The 22,452-nt window shown below is 30.9% G+C and overlaps 2 long non-coding RNA genes across 10 annotated transcripts; one reads left to right on the top strand and one right to left on the bottom strand.

Annotated features, from left to right (window-relative positions):
• The first annotated feature begins 7,992 nt into the window (after window positions 1-7,992).
• LOC107419707 (uncharacterized) lies at window positions 7,993-21,132 on the top strand. Of its 7 annotated transcripts, none has more exons than XR_009635898.1 (7): window positions 7,993-8,781; window positions 8,968-10,678; window positions 11,057-11,255; window positions 11,361-12,010; window positions 12,124-12,193; window positions 12,280-12,876; window positions 20,833-21,132. It is a non-coding gene; the product is annotated as an uncharacterized LOC107419707 (long non-coding RNA). The 7 variants fall into 7 exon arrangements; XR_009635896.1 differs by having other exon boundaries at window positions 8,002-8,781; window positions 12,280-12,411; window positions 12,831-21,132; XR_009635895.1 differs by having other exon boundaries at window positions 8,002-8,781; window positions 12,280-12,411; window positions 12,826-21,132.
• Window positions 20,374-22,179, bottom strand: LOC107419716 (uncharacterized). 3 transcript variants are annotated; one of them, XR_007240623.2, is made up of 3 exons: window positions 21,909-22,179; window positions 21,617-21,809; window positions 20,374-21,011 (listed from the first exon to the last, which is right to left on the bottom strand). It is a non-coding gene; the product is annotated as an uncharacterized LOC107419716 (long non-coding RNA). The 3 variants fall into 3 exon arrangements; XR_009635900.1 differs by having other exon boundaries at window positions 21,617-21,798; window positions 21,909-22,178; XR_007240622.2 differs by having other exon boundaries at window positions 21,617-21,792; window positions 21,909-22,172.
• Window positions 22,180-22,452: the final 273 nt, after the last annotated feature.

The following is a 22,452-nucleotide window of genomic DNA, read 5'->3' as shown; positions in this document are numbered from 1 at the left end:
GGTTTAGTATGTCATGTGGGATGATATGATACATGGTATAATAATTCATGTGGGATGATACGATGAGAGGTTAGATATGATAGAGAGAAAAATGACGTGGTGCCAATCAAGTAAGTTGATGTGAACATGAAGAAAGCCAATGTGGGATAAAACAATTCAAATATATGTGTCATCATCAAGAAAAGGAAAGAAGATTAGAAAGAAAGAGCTTGATCCTTAATAGGTATGTTAACAACAAATTAAACAAGATCCACGTCATAGTTAGATAACAACGAAAGATAAGGAAGATAAAGATACAACAAGAACAACGATTCTTCTATGACAAATACCCATCTTGAAATGATCCTGTGGTTTAATTCTTTTGGGATTAGGAGTCTGAGTTCCAGTAGAACTCTAGAAAGTCAAAGACACTCTATATAAACATTACTCCTCCATTAAAATAAAAGAATAGAGGATGAAGAAGGCACGTTGCTCTAAGCTTACACTAAGCATTAGAATACTTCAAATACATCGCTGATATGAGAGTCAAAGTATTTTTTATCGGTACCACACTGATGCTCCAAGACTTTTCACGTGCTTCATTCTTTTACTGGTTTAAAAGTGAAGATTCGAATATTCTAAACATCCATATTTGTGCATCAGCAACCATAACTTTAATTTTCAAGTTAAAATTAATATATTTCTGCATCAAAATATTTCTCATTTCTCTACATTCATCCTTCAATTTTCATGCGATGCCAATATTTTTTATTTCTCAACACTATTTCATGTCCCTATTTTTCCATTTTCAATTGTGTAATTAATTATTATTATTATTATTATTTTTATGTATTTCTTGGTCAGTTTGAGAAATGACCTTGCAAACAGACAAGTAATATGGAAAGTGGTGAGAACAGAGTAGATTTGAAGGACGTTTATTTGTACTTAAAGTTTCTATACATATTTGCAAAGTTGCGGTTTATGTAGACTGTTCTAAGAAATTTAGCAGATTTATGTGTCAATGTTGGAATATGTTGAAAAATTTTCTAATAATCTATTATCTCCCATACATGCGGGCTTACAACTTCAAACTTGTAATCATTCAAAGAAAAGAAAAATGTGCACCAATTGAATCAAGCTATTCAGACAATTGTATCAATATTGGAGAACAAAATAATTTATAAGGTTCAATTGCCTTAATGATTAAAGGACTTTAAAAATAAACTTTCAATTATGAACAATTAAAAATAATTGACTAATAAAAGTGAATTTTAATAAGAATCAACTAAATAGTCTAAATCTTATAGTTTTATGTAGAGGTATGTGTCTCCCTTAAATGTTGAAGACACTTCAATATATAGGTGGAGAGCTTCTCAATATAGTTGTTGTATTTTCGATGTCGGACTTTTTCATCTTGTATTGCTTTAATAAATTCATTTATACTTGTGAATATTCAAAACTTTTCACTTCTTAATCATGTGCGACTCACATTCTCTCTAATATTTGACCAATAATTAAAATAGTATTTGAATAATCAAATATTAAATTAATAAAATATAAATTAATTTATGATCCAAACATTGCCCCCTTTGCTTTGTGATTTTGTAGTAGAACGTAAAAATTGCAAAACAAATATTAATGTATTGGTGTCATCATTGCAATTGCCATGGAGTAATGGATTTAATTCCATTGCATCCGATGGCTTAAAAAAAAGAAAATTCAAAATGAATATTTATTTTTCCATTCAAAAGCTTATGCAAGAATTGGTGCAACTTAAGGAAACCAATTGAAGGCAAAAATCTACTTGGCTACATAACACAATGAAGCTACATTTAAGGCATGCCAAAATTTTCTTCTTCTGTCATCTGATAAATTCCAAACTTCAACCTGTAAAATCCAAATAAATAGTATGTTAGAATCTTTAGTTGGTCTCTCCCTTTAGTCATATGCCATAATCTTCTTAATAAATTCAATTATCCTACCTTTGATTATAGAGCCTTCTCTACCACCAATCCATAAAAACCTTTGACAAAATATTCTTTTTAAAGTCCAAAAATGGCCATGATATAAGAAATTAATTTCTTTGTAAGGGAAGATCTAATAAGTAAATGTGGAAAATAAGAATCAATTTATATTTAATGGTTGTGGTACCCAATGCACTTAACTTAAATGTCTAATGACCCTTCTTAGTAATTTCATAAAGTCCATTCTACAAATCTTGATACTTTTCCAAAATTTATCACCATTTCCTTTAGATTTCCTTTCTCTTTACTCCAGATATATATACCATCCTTCAAACTTTAGTATTTATTCATAATAGTATAGATGTAAAAATATGATTCTTAACCATCACCAACCGACAACTCCGACTCTTAAGTATGAAGCAATTCCAAACGATGAATTGCCTCTGGATGGAATGATTCAATATATGTATATGTTGCCTTAAAAACTAAATGTAGGTGTTATCATGGTGCATCAAGCTCAAGATGTCCAATGTAAAGCATGACTGAAACCCATATTTTAGCTTTAGTTCTTGGCAAATCATTGCAATTTGAAGTAAACATCCCACAGAGAATTAAATTGTCCACGAATGACGAAGCCATGTCCCATCAACATCTCCAATTTTTTTTTTAATTGTTGTAGATAGACATAAATTTTCTCAACCCCAATTACTAAAAGATGGGACTTTGTCAATCCACTCGCATGGCATCAACATGGCTTGAGGATTAAATTTCATGGGTGGACTTTCTAAGCGACTTTTAAAGACTCTTGAGGATTTATCTTGTGATCAATTTACTTGTCATCATATCCAAGGCAAACATGTGCTCTCCATTCAAAAGCGTTACTTTTTTTTTTTTTTTTTGTAGGTGTACTTTTCTTGTGTTTTCGATGTAGGTAACCAAAGACTTTACTCTTTGAACAAAGATTATTATACTCATACGTCTTGGTGTTTGGTTTGCTCCTTCTTGGCTCTAATATGGACTTCTAGACATTACAACCTTAACTGACTCATTTTAGTGGCCTATGCATTTGATCTGCTCAACATGTTCCTTGGCATAGTCCATCTTATTTTATGTTATGGATCTGACATCTCCGACAACATGGGTCTGACTTGTCTAATAACACAGATCTTACCTATCCAACCATGTATCCATTTTATCCAACCTTATATCCGTCTTGCTCAACCTCGTATCCCTCTTGTCTAACCTGGCCAATAGCATGGATCTGACCTGGCATATTTAGTCAAGCTTCTTACAACATGGCCACGACCCAACAGTATCTGCCGATGTTGAAGGTGATGAATTGAACCTTATTTAACAAAGGCCATAAAGTCCGATATAAGCGTAAGTTCTTAAGACTCAGCCTTGAAAAGCAGTCGAAATTAGCTAGCTTAAAATTATTAGCATAGATTGAATTGAATGGCCATGCAAATTTTAGTTTGATTCTATTAACTAGTTGAAGTTACATGTACAAGGTCGTGTCTCGTAGCTCCAACATCTGACTCTATGTCTCGTAACATTTTTGAGCATCTTTCAAGGCCATGACTCCCATTGAATGACCATCTTTTCCTATCGTGCATGCCTTATTAAGCCTAGATCCAAATGATAGAGGTAGGAAAACATGTTGACCATCATTTATTCCATAATTTCAAATTTTCCCATAGAATAATTGCTAGTTGAAGAAACAATCATGTCTTTCTCCGCCATATTATTGTTCATGTCATTTAAGCATGTTCAAACTTCAATAATTTGCTTTCTGACCATCTCTTTACAGATTTCTTCACCCTATAAATGTTAGCTTTAGATGAGATGATCACTTTCTTAGCATTAGTTTAACCAACTTCTTCAACTTTTCTGGTTTTCCTCCCATGCCATAGATATATGACTTCAATTCCTTTAGTATATTGTCATCTTTTTTATTTTTAGGGCCAGTTAATATTATCACTAGCTTATTTTCGACGCACTTCTCATGAGCATTTGCTTCTTTTACTAATCTCTTTGCCACAGCATGCTGGCATTGCATCTGTCTCTTTTGAGTTCTAGTAAGTAGCTGATAGGATTTATATCTTACACGATACCACCGACCTATTTTTGTAACTAGAAGGCAGAATGTCTTTAGCTTTTTAATTTTTTGAGTAATTAGTTTTATTCAATCATTCTTAAAAATTGTGACTTGGAGCTTAGAGTTAAATTGCCCCCTGATGTAGATAGTACAACTTCCAAAACCTGTCTCACACGTTTGGTCTTAGACGCTGGAATGCTAACATGGGACTGTAAGGTTTGTAGTTCACTAGTGATGACTTTAACAGATTTAGCTCACATAGCTCTACAAGTTGCTTCTTCTTATGTTCAACTTTGTGTTTGTAAGGATACAAGGTACTTGAACAGGTGATTCTGCATTTTTGGTCGAATACTCTCTTCTATGTTTTAATGTCTCTCTTCTAGACTCTATCAGATAAGTATTGCTCTAGATTTGACCAAAACATCTGAAATGTTTGCCAAAACCATGTCCACTTTAGTCAATGGAAAAGAATTGTTGTCAAACTCTATTATATTCTTCCTTTTTTGGGAAATTCAAAGTGCCCTTATTAACTGATACTTGAATTATGTTCCAACACCATCTAGTGAATAGTTTGATGTGTCCAAAGTTCATGCCCTTTGTAGTATGGTTTCTTTTTCATCTCTTCAGTTGTTGGAAAAATATGGCCATCAGATAATTTAGTTACCTTATTGGCCAGTAGATGGTCAAAAATTTGGGCAGCCTTAGATATGTCAAAACTGAAAACCTTCTTCGACTCAAGCTGATTCTTTTATATATACATGACCAATTCAGGTATCTTTTGGTTCTTTGTTGGTTTAGTTAAAGCTTTGCATACGTATAGTCTAGTAACCACTACTTCAACTGTGTTGATTTCGGTGGCAGTATTCTTAATTCCTTGGTCCTCAGCCTCGACTGAATAAATATCAATACTAGGGTTTCTGTAGCATGAACCTCGAGACAAGCTTTTTAGCTGATACTTCTCTTTTAGAATGTTTTCATACCTAGTGGCCCAAGAGACTAACTTGAACAAATCATGGAACTTTGTCCCTTTAAATTTCTTCTGAAGTTTATAACTCAGTCCACCTTGAGCTAGCTTGACAAGTATCTTTTTTAGTATGTTAAGATGACATTTGATCCTTGCTCTTTAAAACTGGGCAATGAAGTTCTCCAATAATTCTCCTTCCATCTAATGCAAATGTGACAAGTTGGCCATGGAGATCTCCAACCTAATCCTATAAAATTGCTTATGGGATTTCTACTCCAATTCCTATCAAGTATAAATCAAATTTGGTTTCAGGTTGATGTACTAGGAGAAAGCAGAACCTATTGGCCATGGAGATCTCCAACCTAATCCTATAAAATTGCTTATGGGATTTCTACTCCAATTCCTATCAAGTATAAATCAAATTTGGTTTCAGGTTGATGTACTAGGAGAAAGCAGAACCTGTCAAAGAATTAGCAAACAAACAGAGCTTTAAAAAGTCACCAACCATAGCTTATCCACACTGGATAGTGAAGCAGCCTATATACTCTATAGTTGATTGATTCTCTTCATTTGAAAATAAGGTAAATTCAGGAATCCTGAATCCTCTGGAAATTTTATCCTATTAATAGCCTTGGGGTAAGGTCTTTTGTAAGATGGTCGATCAACTTTTCTAAATGTAAAGTTGATCATTTCTTGGATGATGATGTTAACAACCTCCCTATCGATGCCATGATTATTGTTCATCTAGTTTTAGACATTATGTCCGTGTTTCCATGTTGAACCATTGTAGTCAGTACGATAGTAATGATCTTCATACTAGCTATATGGAAAGTTTTAACTATGTTGTTTAACATGCTCTCCACCATGACCTTGATTCTGGACGGGTGAGAAAACATGAGATTAAATATCTGCCCTTCCTCCATGACCATTATTTATACCTGGAGAGGCTTGCATGCCATAGTGTGCGGCTTGAAAAGTCCATATTGCATAAGGTGTAACATAAGGGGCTTATACAGTCTGCTCTTCTCAACCATTTCAGATGTTCTGACCTTGATTCTCAGTTGGTCCTCTGATATGAACTGGGTTCTGAGTCCGTATGGGAATATAAGGATGGAATTGCCATTCTAGCACTACCATCCTTCCTTCATTTTAGTTCATTCTAGCCGAAACGGTTGGTGCATTTGTTCTCGATGTGTTGCCTTCAAGTACGACTGAAAATCTTGCACCTATTCTTCTTACCAGAACCTGTAGTTGTTGGCGCAACAAATCCATAATGCATTCTATCATTTGTTGCTGGGTCTCCTGAAATGCTTCCATTTTCCTTTAATCGTCATTCAGGTCCCGGGATAGCTTACGAATTGACTCTTAGATAGACACTCTGTCGGATCTTGAGTCTAGCTAGCTCCTTCCTCCTTATTACTATTGCAGGTGTCAGATTTCTGAAACATTGATCGAGTCTGTACTATTGTCCTCAATTGAAATCTTACTGTCTCATTCCGTGTGCCAAAAAGATATGTTGGAATATGTTCGGAAAATTTTAACAATCTATTATCTTCAAACCTATAACAATTCAAAGAAAAAAAAAATGCATCAATTGAATCAAACTACTCAAATAATTGTATTGATTATTAAATAACAAAATAATCTATAAGGTTTAATTACATTAATAATTAAAGGATTTTAAAAATTAAATTTTAACTGAGAATATCTAAGGATAATTGATTAATTAAAGTATATTTTAACAATAATAAACTAAATAGTCTTGGATCTTGTAGTTATATGTAGTTGTATGTGTCTCCCTTAAACGTTGAAGATGTTTCAATATATAGGTGGAGAGCTTTTCAATATACTTGTTGTATTTTTGATGTGAAACTTTTTCACCTTGTGTTGTTTTAATAAATTCATTTATTCTTGTAAATATTCAAAACTTTTCATTTATAAATTATGTGGGGCATCACATTCTTTTTCAATATTTGCCATTTTTTTTATCAATAATTAAAATAATATTTGAATAATCAAATACTAAATTAATAAATATTCAAATTAATTTATGGTCCAAAGAATAAGGAAAAGAGGACTTGCTACTCACGTTTGCATTTGGCATCTTCTCAAAAACTCAAAAATATTGAGGAGAATATATTGCTTGCATATGCAAAGTGATTATGCATGAATTTTAGTTTTTATTTCTTGATGAATGATTATGCAAAACAAATTTTCATAATTTTGGGTTATTGAATGAATACCCACATGATTTCAAAACTGATGTTCATTAATCATAATCTTTAATTGAATGAAGCTCTTTTTAACTTTCATTTGCAGGTTCTAATAGTACATTTAAAAAAAAAACTATACATTATTTTTTAAAAATTAATTATAATAATTGAAATATTCAAATGTAAAGATTTTATTATTACCATTGGATAACGTTATAGTTATTTCAAATTTATTCAAACTTGAATTCTAAACAAAATTATAACATTTAGTCAACATAATTTATTTTAAAGGTTTAAATTTAATCAGCACAGTGTATAAAACAATTATTTCAAAATGAGTTGAAAATTTAGAATTAATAATATTTATGGACTTTTATAAGCAATTTTAAAAACAAATTCTTAAAAAAAATTAAAAACAAATAGATGCCTTTCACTACCCAATTCAAGGTGTGGCTGACAGTAGAGAGGGAGCAGTTTTTTTTTTTTGAAAAAGACAACACTGCTCAATCACAACAATTTTCCTTGGAAAATTTATCCAGCGTGGATCCCACATATTGAATTATCCATGCCGTATTTTACACCGAACGAACAAAGACCTAATACAGCATAAAAGCAACTTCTTTCTTATGACAAGTTCCACAAAATCAACATTATTTAAATTGAAAGTGTAGGGACTCAATTGTAACAATCCCAAAAACATGAACGTGCAGAACAGGTTGCCCGACCTATGAGAAGAGTTTATCTATCATTATATTCAACAGGCGCTCCAATAAGAAATGAATTAGGTGCTATTTCTTCTAGCAAAAAAAACAGAATTAGGTGCTATTTCCTTTTCCTTACTTTTTTGTTTTTTCAACATTCTGTATTGAAAAATTAATTGGTGGGTCCCATCCATTCACGTGCTAGTCTCATCTGTCGGTCGCCCACGGCATGAAAGGAAAAATGGCATCTTCCAAATGCCATTTATTAACCTTCACGGAAGCTGCCTCTAAAATATTACCTTTTGAAATTTCATTTCGCTGAAAAAGCAGAGGGGAAACTGAAATATATTGCATTTTTCATGGCTGAATCGTTTGCTTCTATCCCTCGTTACGGTGTCCCTCGAACTCAATTTGATATTTTCTTGAGTTTCAGTTACTTGATACCCCAAACAACCCAAAAAATTTCACAAGGCACCTTTCCGAAGCCTTATATCTCAAAGGAATTCAGTTTTTTGATGCCGATTTGTGGTTCACTGAGCGAGAGGAAATATAACCCCTCACTCATTAAGGTAATTAGAGAATCAAAGATATCCATTATTATCTTCTCCGAAAACTATACATCTTCATCACGGTGTTTGGATGAACTGGTTGAGATCCTTGAGTGTCGGAAATCACTTGGGCGACTGGTTTGGTCAGTCTTCTTGAGAGTGGAGCCTTCTGAAGTGAGAAACCAGACAGGCAATTTTGGAGAAGCATTGGCTAAATATGAATGAAGTTCAGATAGGGACAAGGAAAAGCTTGTTAAATGGAAGGATGCTTTGACCCAAGCTTCCAGTTTATCGGGATGGCATTCAGTTGATGGGTATGTAAATTTGCTTATATTTATGTTCTCAAACACTTCACTGCTTTAAAAACTTTTTGCCACATGAATTTTAGATTAGAACATATGGTTGAAATTATTTTGTGACTAGTGCTTTTAATTACAAAATTTAAATATCCATGTATCGATCAAGTCTACTCTCTTAGTGATGTTTTTGTTAATGAGCAGAGATGAATCTCAACCGATAATCCAAACTATTGTTGAAGCTGCATTCAGAAAAAGTCAGTCGTACAGCGCATCTATATGTTGCCGACCATCCAGTTGGAATTGAAGATCGCTTGCTGGAATTGGAACCCTTAATAGATGTTGGAACTGGAAAGAATGATGTGAAATTCACACGGTTCTATGGAGTAGGTGGTGTAGGTAAGACCACAATTGCCAAAGTTTTATTCAATAAATTTGCTGATGAATTTGAAGTTTCCAGCTTCCCCGCAAAAACGTAAGAGAAGCATCGATGCAGAATCTTGGTTTTGTTGAACTACCTGAAACGCTTCCGTTTGACATGCTGGGGATTAAAATTTGAAGTTGGCAATACTCATAGAGGTATCCATATCACAAGGCAAAGGCGTTGTTCCAAAAGAGCACTTGTAGTTCTTGATGATGTTGATCAGCTGGCGACATTAGCCGGATGGCATGAGTGGTTTGGCTTGGGAAGTAGAATCCTTATTACTACTAGAAATAAGCACTTGCTAACAACTCATAGAGCTGATAGAATATATGAGGGACGAGAATTGGATCATCGTATAGCTGTTCAACTCTTTAGTTGCAATCTGAAGGATGATCAGTGTGTTGCTTGGAGGGGTGAAACCGATGATATAAGGAATATACAAGAGGAACTATTGGATAGACTTTGGGTACAGCAGAAACTACATATTCAGCTATATGAAGCTAAAATATTTACAAACTGGGGAGGACATGGTTCATTTTCTTGTTTAGTAGAAGTGGATCTTGGTTATTGTAAGAGTTGTTACTGTTTGCCACCACTTGGACAGCTACCTTTCCTGAAAAAGCTTCATATTCAGGGATTTGATAGGGTGGAGAGAGTAGGTGAGGAATTTTATTCCGCTACTGATTCTCTTTCCTCAAGTAAACCATTCAAGTCCTTGGAAAGTTTAACCTTTTCACACATGTCGTGGTGGAAGGAGTGGTCATTCATGAAAAGTGGAGTTTTCTGGGATCTGAAGCAGCTTACACTAGACAATTGCAGGATCTGGAAGGGACGTGCTTCCCCACTTATCTTCCATGCTTGCAGTCACTTTTAATCTCGGGATGCCAAAAACAAGTGGTGGCTTCACTCTCAACTGATGGACTTCCATTGCTGAGTTTCTTGAAAATAGGTCATTGTAAAGAGTTGGTGTCATTTCCAATAAGAACATTGCCTGCCAATGTAGATACTCTTAAAATTATGGGATGCAAAGAACTTGTTTCACTTTCTGAGGATGGATGGCCTTCAAGGTTAAAATCACTTGAAATTTCCGACTGTGAAAAGCTATTCGGAAAGAGTTTGTGGTGGAATCTGCGGAGAGTCACCTCTCTTACATCCTTACAAATCAGCGACATAGATGAAGTGGTGGATTCGTTTCCAGAGGAATGGCAACTTCCAACCACTCTGCAGTCTCTTATGCTAAGGCATTTTCTAAACCTCAAATCACTCAATGGCAAGGCCTTTCAACACCATACTTCTCTTCAAGAATTGAAGATTGAATTATGCCATCATCTCCAGAACTTGCTAGAAGAAGGGCTGCCGGAGTCACTCTCTCAGTTGGAAATCTTTGGATGTGGTTTTCTAAAAGAAGATGCTAGAAAGAGACAGGGGAAGATTGCAAAAACATATGATGCACATTGCAAGTACTTGCCCCTCTTCTTCAATATTTTTAGGGTACTTCTTCTTTTAGACAATTTTTATTTTCAGTTGTGCAGATTATCATAATTTGTTAAAAATACTTCAGTAGGAAAAAAAAAAAAAAAAAAACTCTACAGTAATGATTTTCAATCTTAAAAATATAGAAAACTGCTCTTCTTCACTAGTTGTGCTGCAACACAAGTCGATATGGCATACTTTCATTTGTTGGGTCCTGGCGAGTCTGGTAGTCCCAGCAAATTAATGTTTGTATGCCACATTAATTTGTATGTGCTGCAGCACAAATAATGCTGCATAGCATCGTTAAAAGTATGCTAGTGATTGGTCTACCTGTAAAGCATTGCTGGTTTCAGACTTTGATTTTTAAGACTTATTATATTCTCCAAATTGATACAGGAGGTGGGTCGCATTGTCACCACAAGAGAAAACTGGAGTTATTTCCATGACTGAAGAGTGCCTTCAAATCTCACATACTATATCTAGATTCAGAAAGCTAGCTTTTTGCACATTTGTGCTCACTTCTGCATTCTCGTATAATGTAGTGCGAAATTCATTCCCAGAGGATGGCCTACCTGCAGTGCTTTGTCAGAAGATGGTATAATTCATATTTCTATTTTGTATTTGTCTATCTAATTACAAATGCCCTCTACTCCCGTTGAATTTGATTTCAATTTGATTTCATACAAACATACTCATGCAGATGCATCCCTGCTTGTCATACAATGTTTTCTTTGGTAAGAAACGTCCTCAATTTACATTTTTACAGTTTAATGTATTTTTCAGATTCATGTTATTGTTAGACACGTCATGTATGGCTCACATTTTGTGATTAAAAAGGAGAGAGATAAAAAAAAAAAGAAAAGAAGAAAAAAAGGAACCCACACCCTAGTAAGATTCTCTTCTCTTTTCCTAGTTAATAGTAGGTATGCTAACTAGTTCTTTCATTAGTAAAGCTTGTTATGCATTATAAGATTTCATATTCTTTTTTTTTTTTCTTTTTTTTTTTTTAAATTTTGGGGGGTGAATTATAGGATGTCATATTCTATACCCAAATAATGCAGTCTATTTCGCTTTCTTATATATTTTCAATCCTAAATAAAGCAAACCAAAGGGGAGGGGAGCTTTTAAACAAATTAAAAAAAAAAAAAAAAAAGAGAGAGAGAGAGAGAAGGGAACTCCAGTTATTACTATGTTAATAATCTTGTGATAAGGTATATTTCAAAGTTTTCTCAGCTGCAGTTACAGTGTTGGAAGAATAAGTTTTGTCTTTCTCAATAGCTGATTCAATAATGGAAAGCTTTTTGGTTTCGAAATTCAGTTCTAGTTCTTCTTGGCCATTTCAATGTTTAGGTAACTATTACCTGCTGCCAGATACTTTAGTTGTTTCAAACTGCTTTTGCTACTTGTGCTCCCTGCTTTTCACTGCTACATAACCATTAACCAGTGATAATCATCTATTGCAGCATCTCGTGCATAACATATTCAATTTCACACCTTCAAGTTTCCATAGGTGGACTTTTTTAATTCATTCAGGTAATAAAAACCACATGCAAATTACATATTGATGAAAAGAGAGTGTATTTTATTGACATATATATATATATTTTTTTTTTCAGCAGGAATTTATAGGATGTTTAAAGTTTTTTGCTGTATGCTATTTGTCCCCTTGCTCGTTGATTTTGATAATGGCTCTCGAGAGGTTCATCTTATGTCTCAGATTTCGCTGTAGGAGGAGCATTATCACTGCCCAAGTTGAGTAGCTTTTAGTTTGTGTTTCTATTTTCAAATATTTATGTGGATTTAAGAACAAGATTTTAGTGGAGGTGTAGTTCCGGTATTCTTGAATATGGTTTTTTTTTTTTTTTTTTTTTTTTTTTTTTTTTTTTTTCCCTAGATTTGGATTTTTGTAATTGTGCATATTGGTTAGGTTAAATTCATATATTTCATTTTTTCTTGTTTATTTAATTGAATGAGGTGTAAATAAGCTCTCAGGTTGATATTTTGCCTCAAAAAATTTGGCTGTGGTTGAAGCATCTTGATTTTGCTGCTGAGTCAGTTTTAAACTTGGCTTTTAGTTATTTAATGCATTTGTGATATTGTTTGCTATCTCAGTTGGATTTTATTCATGCATGCGACTTCTACGAATAATTTTATTCCTGTAACAGTGCAGACTGGGGTTTCATGGTGCTGGTGTAGATTTTGGGATGGATGCAAAGGTAATTTTCTGCTCTTTTATAGGAATTTTGGATATTTCCTTCGGATTTTTTCTTTGTAATTATCAAGGTTGACTGGAATGCAAAGGGAACCATGTATTTACGTGGTTTGACATGTGGCCGTACTAAATACATAGTAGTTTTAAAGCAAGTGGAATCCAAGGTGATCAATTCCAAAACATTTTCGAAAAGTATTTTGCAAGAAATAGCTGCTAATCCTCTGCTTCATTCTGCTAAACATTTATGCTTACTTGTTTTTTTCTTTTGGGGTTAAGCTACTATAGAAAATTTTACAGTGCAGACGGTCAAAAATCGTTGTCAAAACTGTTTCTGTATAAGTTTTGACGATGGTTTTTAAAAAAACTGTCATCAATACTGTAGATCCACATATAGACGGTTCGCATCATAGATGAACTTTTTATACTATACTACTGCATATACGATTACACCTAGATTCTAGGCATCAATACTATAGATCCACATTGAGACGGTCCACATCATAGATGAACTCTTTATACTATACCGCTGTACATACAATTACACCTAGATTCCAAGCACTAAAGACATAGTTATATGAACGAATCATGTCAATACTTAATTAGTGTCTTCAATAAAACATTAAGCAGTAACTACAAATTCAGTGCTATCATATTCTGTTAATATGTATAAGTTAATTGGAGCACTTTGACAAACAAATGCTGATAAATATACACATGACAGTTTGTTTTCATCGCTATCCATTTGTTTCCAATCATCCTGTTTTGTCTATTTGTTTATGCTTTTAGTTGATAATAGTTTTAAATAGGAAAATAACAAGTTTCAGATTTGAAACCTAGCTAGTAAAAATAATTGACGTACAATATTCTTTTGTTTTGAGTATTTATTAACTAATTTAATAGTACATGTTGGAAAAATTGGTTTTAACAGTTTTGAGTTTATTGATTATGTAACCTTTTTTTTATGAAAAAAAAATTGTCTATAATTATTCAAACTAAATTTGGTTTTTGTTGCTTTTAAATTTATAGAAGTATTTGGTTCTGGTACTTTTAAATGTCTTTTTAAAAATTACTATCGTACCAGATCATGTGAGAATCGAGACCCTTTTGCAGGGCACTTCAATTTAATACAATTTCACCTTCTCTTTTTAATTAAAAAGTGATTCCAAAATAGTTTCTAATCATTTTTTTTTTTTGAAGAATAATAATAAGTAAATTAAGGATAAACCTTGAAGATGAGTGAGTGGCACAAGCCCTTGAAAAAAAAGGTAAAAAAATTGAAGCACTTAAATAATTGTCCCTCTAAAAGAATGCATAAATTTAGAAGCACCTGAATAATGAATAGTCCTAAAGATGAGAAAATAGTTTATTATTATTTTTATCATTACGACGATTATTCTTATTCTTATTATTATTGAGCAAGAAGAGAAAATAGTCGGTTCGGGAAAAAAAAAGGAGGTGACATGTGAATGGTATACAGCTACTTGTCCACCCACCAGGCCGGCTTAAGCCATATGCCAGTAAGGTCTATGGCTAGGGTCCCATTTTATTAGGGTTCCAAAAAATATTTTTTCTATATATTATATAATATATATAGGAGGATGTTATTGTGTGGACGGTTCACATGCGTATCAGAATCAAAATCGATACTTTTTAAAAAAGGCATCTGCTTTAGTGTATAGGCAGTGTACATATCAAAGTCGATATATTTTTTAAAAAGTATCTTTGATACTGATCTGTATATGGCCCATTCGCATTGTAAATATAATTATTAATTTATTTTGGAAACATAAAAAATTGATTTTACTTAGAATTTTAAATTATTTTTAATTGATCATTTATTACTATAATTATTTTTGACTATTGTTGTTTTTAAAAAAGAGTGCCAATCGAGTCTAATTGAGGAGAACCAGATGTTAAATACTCTTTTTGTTTATGCTTCAGTTTATGCATTTTTTCTGTTGCTCACTTTCTTTCTTCTTTTCTCATCCACTTATCTTTTATATTTGTTTAATCTTTGATACTTAACTTATATATTTTACAACTTTAACCTAGGGCGCTCCAAAATAAAAGGTAAACTGGTTTTTATTTGTTTCAATAAATTTACATTCATTCTCCTAATATGTATATATTATTTTATATATATTCATGATGTAGTTATTTACTAATTATTCTTATTATTCATATATATATATATACACCTCATGTTTCTCTAGTTTGTGTTTTTATTTTTCTTTATATCTTTTATTCAACTAAATTTATTAGATTTTAATCCTTACATGGTTTTTTTTTTTTTTTTTAATTTGGACCAATTATTCATCTAGACACTCATTCTAATTAATCTAAATAAAAGTTAATATTTGTTTATTCTTTTATCATATTTGTGCATATAATAGTGTTAAACTTTAAAGTATCATCAAATTGAAAATACTAGATATAGACCAGGTTTTATTATTTTTTTAATTTTAAGCACTTGTATTTTGATAAAATATTAGGAACCTATATTTTCTATAAAGTATTAGGGACCTATATTTTCTATTATTTGAGTATAAATATTTGCTAGAAAATATGATTTTGGATATGCAAAACTAATGCCAAAAAAAAAAAAAAAGAAAAAAAGAAAAATAGAAGAATTTATTCAATCCTATAAAGGTGTACTTGATAGATTTGTTACTAATACAAAAAATCAAAACTTAGAAAAACCAATTGAAAATTTAAATGAAAAAGCAATTGAATTTCGCTAGAAGATGATACTTTATTAGGACAAAAAGAAATCTGTCAAGAACTTTCTGGTGATCACAAATTCAATTCACCAAATATTAATATTATTGGAGAAGATAATAGTAATTTAGAAGAAGATGAATTAATTGATTAGGAAGATAAAAATTTAAATGATATTGATGAAACTATTGTTAAAAATATATATGATCCAACACAAGGGAAGAACATAAATACAAATTTAATAGATTTATTAGTTGAAAAATGTCCAATTAGCAATAGAGAAAAACATGATAGGAGATGGCTAGCATATTCAAAAGAATTAGATAAAATATTTTGCTTTTGTTGTAAAGTATTTAGTCAAAAATCAATTATAATTCAATTAGCAAATGAAGGATGTGGAGATTGGAAAAATTTTATGCTAAGCATAAAAGTCATGAAACAAGCAGTAAACATATTATAATATGAATATTTGGTTTGATGTTGAAATGAGATTACTTAAAAAATAAAACCCTTGATCAAAATTTACAAGATCATGAAACAAGAAGTAAGCATATTATAATATGAATATTTGGTTTGATGTTGAAATGAGATTACTTAAAAATAAAACCCTTGATCAAAATTTACAAGAAAAGATAACAACAAGGAAAAAGGGCATTGGAGGAATGGATTAATAAGATTTATTGTGGTAGTAAAAAATCTTGCAAAAAATAATATGGCATTTTGTGGTATAAATGAGAAGATATATCAACACAACAATGGAAATTTTTTTAGATTTCATTTAAATGATTGTAGAATTTGATCCTCTAATACAAGAATATCTTAAACATATTCAAAATGGTGAAATTCATAATCATTATCTTGGTCAAAATATACAAAATGAGTTAATAAATATATTAGGATTAGAAATAAAAAGTATTATAATTAAAAAAATAAATGAAGTTAAATACTTTTGCAGTTATATTTGATTGTACCCCACATAAAAATCATCAGAAACAAATGTCTCTTATATTAAAATGTGTAGATATTTTAACAAGTCCAATCAAAATAAGAAAAGTGTTTTATAGAATTTTTAAAAGTAGATGATACATCAAGGGAAAAATCTTTTTGGTATGCTTACTAGTACAATTAAAAAATTTGAACTTGGTATAAATGATATAAGATGACAAGGATATGATAATGGATCTAGTATGAAAGGTAAATAATGTAGCTTTTTATATACCATGTAGTTGTCATAGTCTTAATTTAGTACTTTGTGATATGGCTAATTCTTGTGCTGGTGTTATTAACATTTTCTGGTGTGACACAACACATATACTCATTATTTTCTTCTTCTACAAAAAGATGAAAATTTTGTAAGATCATGTTTCTAATTTAATTCTTAAGCCAATATTACAAACACATTGGGAAAGTTGTTTTGAAAGTGTTAAAGCAATAAAATATCAAGTTCTACAAATAAGAGATGCTTTATATCAGCTTGCAGAATCTAGTGATGATCCTAAAATAAAAAGTGAAGTAATTTCTTGAGCAATAGATGATATTGAAAATTTTAAATTTTTATTAGATATGATTATTTAGTATGATATATTGTTTGCAGTTAGTAAATTTTTACAACATAAAAATAGGGGCATTGCTGTTGATTTATAAAAGTCTTGTTTCCATTTTTAATGATTATAGAGAAAATGGATTTACATCAGCAATGATTTATGGTAAAGAAATTGCAAATGAAATGAATGTAGAATCAAAATTTCATAAAAGACATGCAATTAGAAGAAATGAGAATGAAACTAATAGGGTGAGACTTGCAGCCGATGAATCTTTTAAAATGAATTATTTCGATTATATAGTTGATATGCCATTTTTTCACTTCAAAATAGTTTTGAACAGTTTAAAATATATAAAGATGATTTCCGTTTTTTTATATTATGTAGAAAAATTAAAATTGCTTGATAATGATTTTCTAAAAGAAAAATGTTTGAATTAAATTTTTTTTTTTAAACGTGACATGTTAACTATTATTGGTGGTTTATATTTATTTTTAGAATTAAAAATTTAAAAAGAAATAGTAAATTCGGAATTAAAAACAGTATTTGAGATACTAAATTTTATAATTGATTTTTTTTTTCCAATATATAGATAGCTTATAGAATAATTGATAATGCCTGTTAGTATAGCTTCAGCACAAAAAAAAAATTTCAAAACTAAAATTAATAAAATCTTATTTATATTCAATAATATCTCAAAAAATATTAAATAATTCAATAATTTTAGCAATTGAAAAAATATATTATCAAAATTTAAATATAAAAATTTAATTAATAACCTTGCAACTCAGAAAGTCAAAAAGATTTTTTTAAACTAATATTTAATTTTTTTTAAAAAAAAATTAAGGTCTTAAATATTTTTTTGGGTTAAGATGGCTCTGCTGAAGCAAGTTTGAGGCTCAACCATGTTTTTAGGCACTAGACCCAAAAAAATATTTAAGGCCTTAATATATTTTGTTCAATCTCGAAAATGTGTACTTGATATATTTGTTACTAATATTAAAAATCAAAACTTAAAAAAACCAATTGAAAAGTTAAATTAAAAAGTAATTGAATTTTTGCTAGAAGATGATACTTTATTAGGACAAAAAGAAATCTGTCAAGAATTTTCTGATCACAAATTTAATTCACCAAATATTAATATTATTGAAAAGATAATAGTAATTTAGAAGAAGATGAATTAATTGATTAGGAAGATAAAAATTTCATGATATTGATGAAACTATTGTTAAAAATATATATGATCCAACACAAGGGAAAAACATAAATATAAATTTAATAGATTTATTAGTTAAAAAAGGTCCAATTTGAGAAACCACCTGATGTTTTCCAAATGACAAAAATTCTAAAATTTTTTCTACAGTTTATTAATTTGAAAATTAACACTAGAGAAAAACATGATAGGAGATGGCTAGCATATTCAAAAGAATTAGATAAAGTATTTTGCTTTTATTGTAAAGTATTTAGTCAAAAATCAATTACAATTCAATTAGCAAATGAAGGATGTAGAGATTGGAAAACCCTTAGTGCCAAGCTTAAAAGTCATGAAACAAGCAGTAAACATATTATAATATGAATATTTGGTTTGATGTTGAAATGAGATTACTTAAAAATAAAACCATTGATAAAAATTTACAAGAAAAGATAAACAAGGAAAAAGGGCATTGGAGGAACGGATTAATAAGATTTATTGTGGTAGTAAAAAATCTTGCAAAAAATAATTTGGCATTTTGTGGTATAAATGAGAAGATATATCAAGACAACAATGGAAATTTTTTAGATTTAATTTAAATGACTCTAGAATTTGATCCTATAATACAAGAACACCTTAAACATATTCAAAATGGTGAAATTCATAATCATTCTCTTAGCCATAATATACAAAATGAGTTAATAAATATATTAGTATTAGAAATAAAATGTATTATAATTAAAAAAATAAATGAAGTAAAATACTTTTGCAATTATATTTGATTGTACCCCAGATATAAGTCATCAAAAACAAATGTCTCTTATATTAAAATGTGTAGATATTTCAACAAGTCTAGTCAAAATAGAAAAGTATTTTATAGAATTTTTAAAAGTAGATGATACATCAAGGGAAAGATCTTTTTGGTATGCTTACTAGTACAATAAAAAATTTTGAACTTGATATAAATGATATAAAAGGACAAGGATATGATAATGGATCTAATATGAAAGGTAAATAATATAGCATACAGAAGAGATTGTTAGATATAAATTTTAGAGCTTTTTATATATCATGTAGTTGTCATAGTCTTAATTTAGTATTTTGTGATATGGCTAATTCTTGTGCTGGTGCTATTAACATTTTCTGGTGTGACACAACACATATTCTCATTATTTTCTTCTTTTACAAAAAGATGAAAATTTAAGATCATGATTCTAATTTAACTCTTAAGCCAATGTTACACACACATTAGGAAAGTTGTTTTGAAAGTGTTAAAACAATAAAATATCAAGTTCTACAAATAAAAGATGCTTTATATCAACTTGCAAAATCTAGTTATGATCCTAAAATAAAAAGTGAAGTAATTTCTTTAGCAATATATGATATTGAAAATTTTAAATTTTTATTAGATATGATTAATTAGTATGATATATTGTTTGTAGTTAGTTAATTTTTTACAACATAAAGATATGGGCATTGCTATTGATTTATGAAGGTCTTGTTTCTATATTTAATGACTATAGAGAAAACGGATTTACATGTGAAATAATTTCTGCTAAAGAGATTGCAAATGAAATGAATGTAGAATCAAAATTTCATAAAAGACATGCAATTAGACGAAACAAACAATTTGATGAGAATGAAACTAATAAGGTGAGACTTGCAGCTGATGAATTTTTTAAAATTAATTATTTCAATTATAGAGTTGATATGTCATTTTTTCATTTCAAAATAGTTTTGAACAGTTTAAGATATATAAAGATGATTTTGGATTTTTTTATATGATATAGAAAAATTAAAATTGCTTGATGATGATTTTCTAAAAGAAAAATGTTTGAATTTTAAAAAAATTTTAAAATATGACATGTTATCTGATAATGGTGGTTTAGATTTATTTTCAGAATAAAAAATTTTTAAAAAAATAATAAATTTGGAATGAAAAACAGTATTTGAGATATTAAATTTTGTAATTAATTTTTTTTCAATATATAGGTAGCTTATAGAATACTTGCTTGTTAGTATAGCTTCAGTAGAAAAAAAAATCCAAAACTAAAATGAACAAAATCTTATTTATACTCAATAATATCTTACAAAACATTAAATAATTCAATAATTTTAGCAATTTAAAAAATATATTATCAAAATTTAAATATAAAACTTTAATTAACAACTTGCAACACAAAAAGTCGTAAAGATTTTTTAAAACTAATATTTAATTTTTTTAAAAAAAATTAAGGTCTTAAATAGTTTTTTGGGTTAAGTCGGCTCTGCTGAAGCAGATTTGAGGCTCAACCATTTTTTTAGACTAGCCCAAAAAAGTATTTAGGACCTTAATATAGCTTTTAAAAGAGTTAAATAGTAAAAAAAAGGGGCCTAGGCCATACGCCATAGTGGCCTATGGCTTAAGCCGGCCCTGAGTGGCGGGGGAAGAGGAGGGGCCCATAGCTGTAGGAGTGGTAGTGCCATTGTTGTTGTCATTGGAGAGCTGAGGGAGTACTTCGACCTGCAGTTTCAGGCCCCTTCTACAATGATATTGCTTGCCGCATATGAAGAACCTGGGTCCTGGTTGAGTCAGTTTGATCACCGTCAATCCGTTGTCGTGTGTACTGATAGGGTGAGCGGCGTTACAGTTACGGTAATCCAAGAGGTGCACTTCCAATACATTGTGGACCGGCTTGTACTGGAACTCTGCCAAAATTGTACAACAGACAATCTTGTATATTATTATTATTATTATTGGTATATTGTAAATTTCAATGAACCGATTCGAGCAATTAATAGCCAATTTAATTCTTTCTTTCCAAGTAAATTGGTTATGCTAGCTGGAACAAAAATTTGATCATTCAAACGGTTATAATGAAATTGAAGTGAAGCCCGAGAGAAGGAAAGGGAATTCGATTTTACAAAACAAAAAGCCAATTCAGTCATTCCAAATTAGCAGAATGGCTGTAAGGAGGTTATGATGAATGAAAGTTAGTTCTCCATCCCGCTACTTCTCAACTTCTCTTTTCTACCTCTCAATCTCACTCTACTCTGTTTTGCTCTGTTTCTCACTATCCAAAACAGGCATTTATCATTTACTCAAATAGAGGCACACATCAATAACTAATTCCAACGCTCAAAGATTAATCAAAAGGACAATAAATAAGACGTAATTAGCTGAAAATACTCGGACCAAAAAAAAAAAAAAAAAAAAATACCGAGAAGGCTAGAGGGAAGATCGATTTGTAAAGAATTTGAGGAAGATGAATTGTTAAGAATGGAGTGCAAAAAAGCAGTCAATGAAAGAGTACCAAGGAAGTCCCCCACTGCGAAAATTGTTTCAGCAGTCCAGCCTTCGATATCGGAATTGAGATTCCAGCCTGACGGTCCACCAACAGGATGAGTCACAGCACACACACTTCCGAAGAACATCAATGTGGTCACCACGATCGGTTTCAATGCCACCATTTTTCCTCTTCTGAAATTCCTAAAACTAACAAATTCCTTCAGCATCGATCAAAAAGAACCAAATCAACGCAGAAAAATAAAAAGTAATAATAAAAAAAATTCCTCAAAGATCGAGTGGAATTGAAATTCTAGTACCGCAAGGAGATCTCCTTAGAGCTTTAGCAAGGTTTCTACTTCTTGATCTTGATTTTATGGAGTACAATCTGCAAGAAGTTTAATTGTTAGAAAGGGAGACGGAAGAAGATGGTGGAGATGGCTTCCTCCACAGCGTAGTAAACAGACTAGAAACGAAGTGATATGTTTGTAAGAGATGTGTTTCTGTGACATGGTTGTAGGAGACGGCAAGTTGGCGCAGAGACGTGACGAACTAGAAGACTTACAAGCTCGTTCCCATATGTTGAAAGTGGGTCACAGCTCACAAAAGAATGTTCATTTTTGCTATTTAAAAAAAAAAAGATGTTAAAAAAAAATATAAATATAATGAAATTCTATAAATAAATTCATTCTTCACCAGCAACTTAAAATGGCAAAGAGTGTTCACACACATCTCAATCACCTTAACTCTTACCATCGCTTCAGAGTTTAATTATCATGACATATATTTATTATATATTTTAAAAGTATGCTTTCAATAAACCAAAAGCATTTTTAGTATGACAATCCATGGCTTCTTCTTCTT

Source organism: Ziziphus jujuba, chromosome 2 (genome assembly GCF_031755915.1).
Source record: "Ziziphus jujuba cultivar Dongzao chromosome 2, ASM3175591v1".
NCBI lineage: Eukaryota > Viridiplantae > Streptophyta > Magnoliopsida > Rosales > Rhamnaceae > Ziziphus > Ziziphus jujuba.
This window is presented reverse-complemented; position numbering and strand designations above follow the sequence as displayed.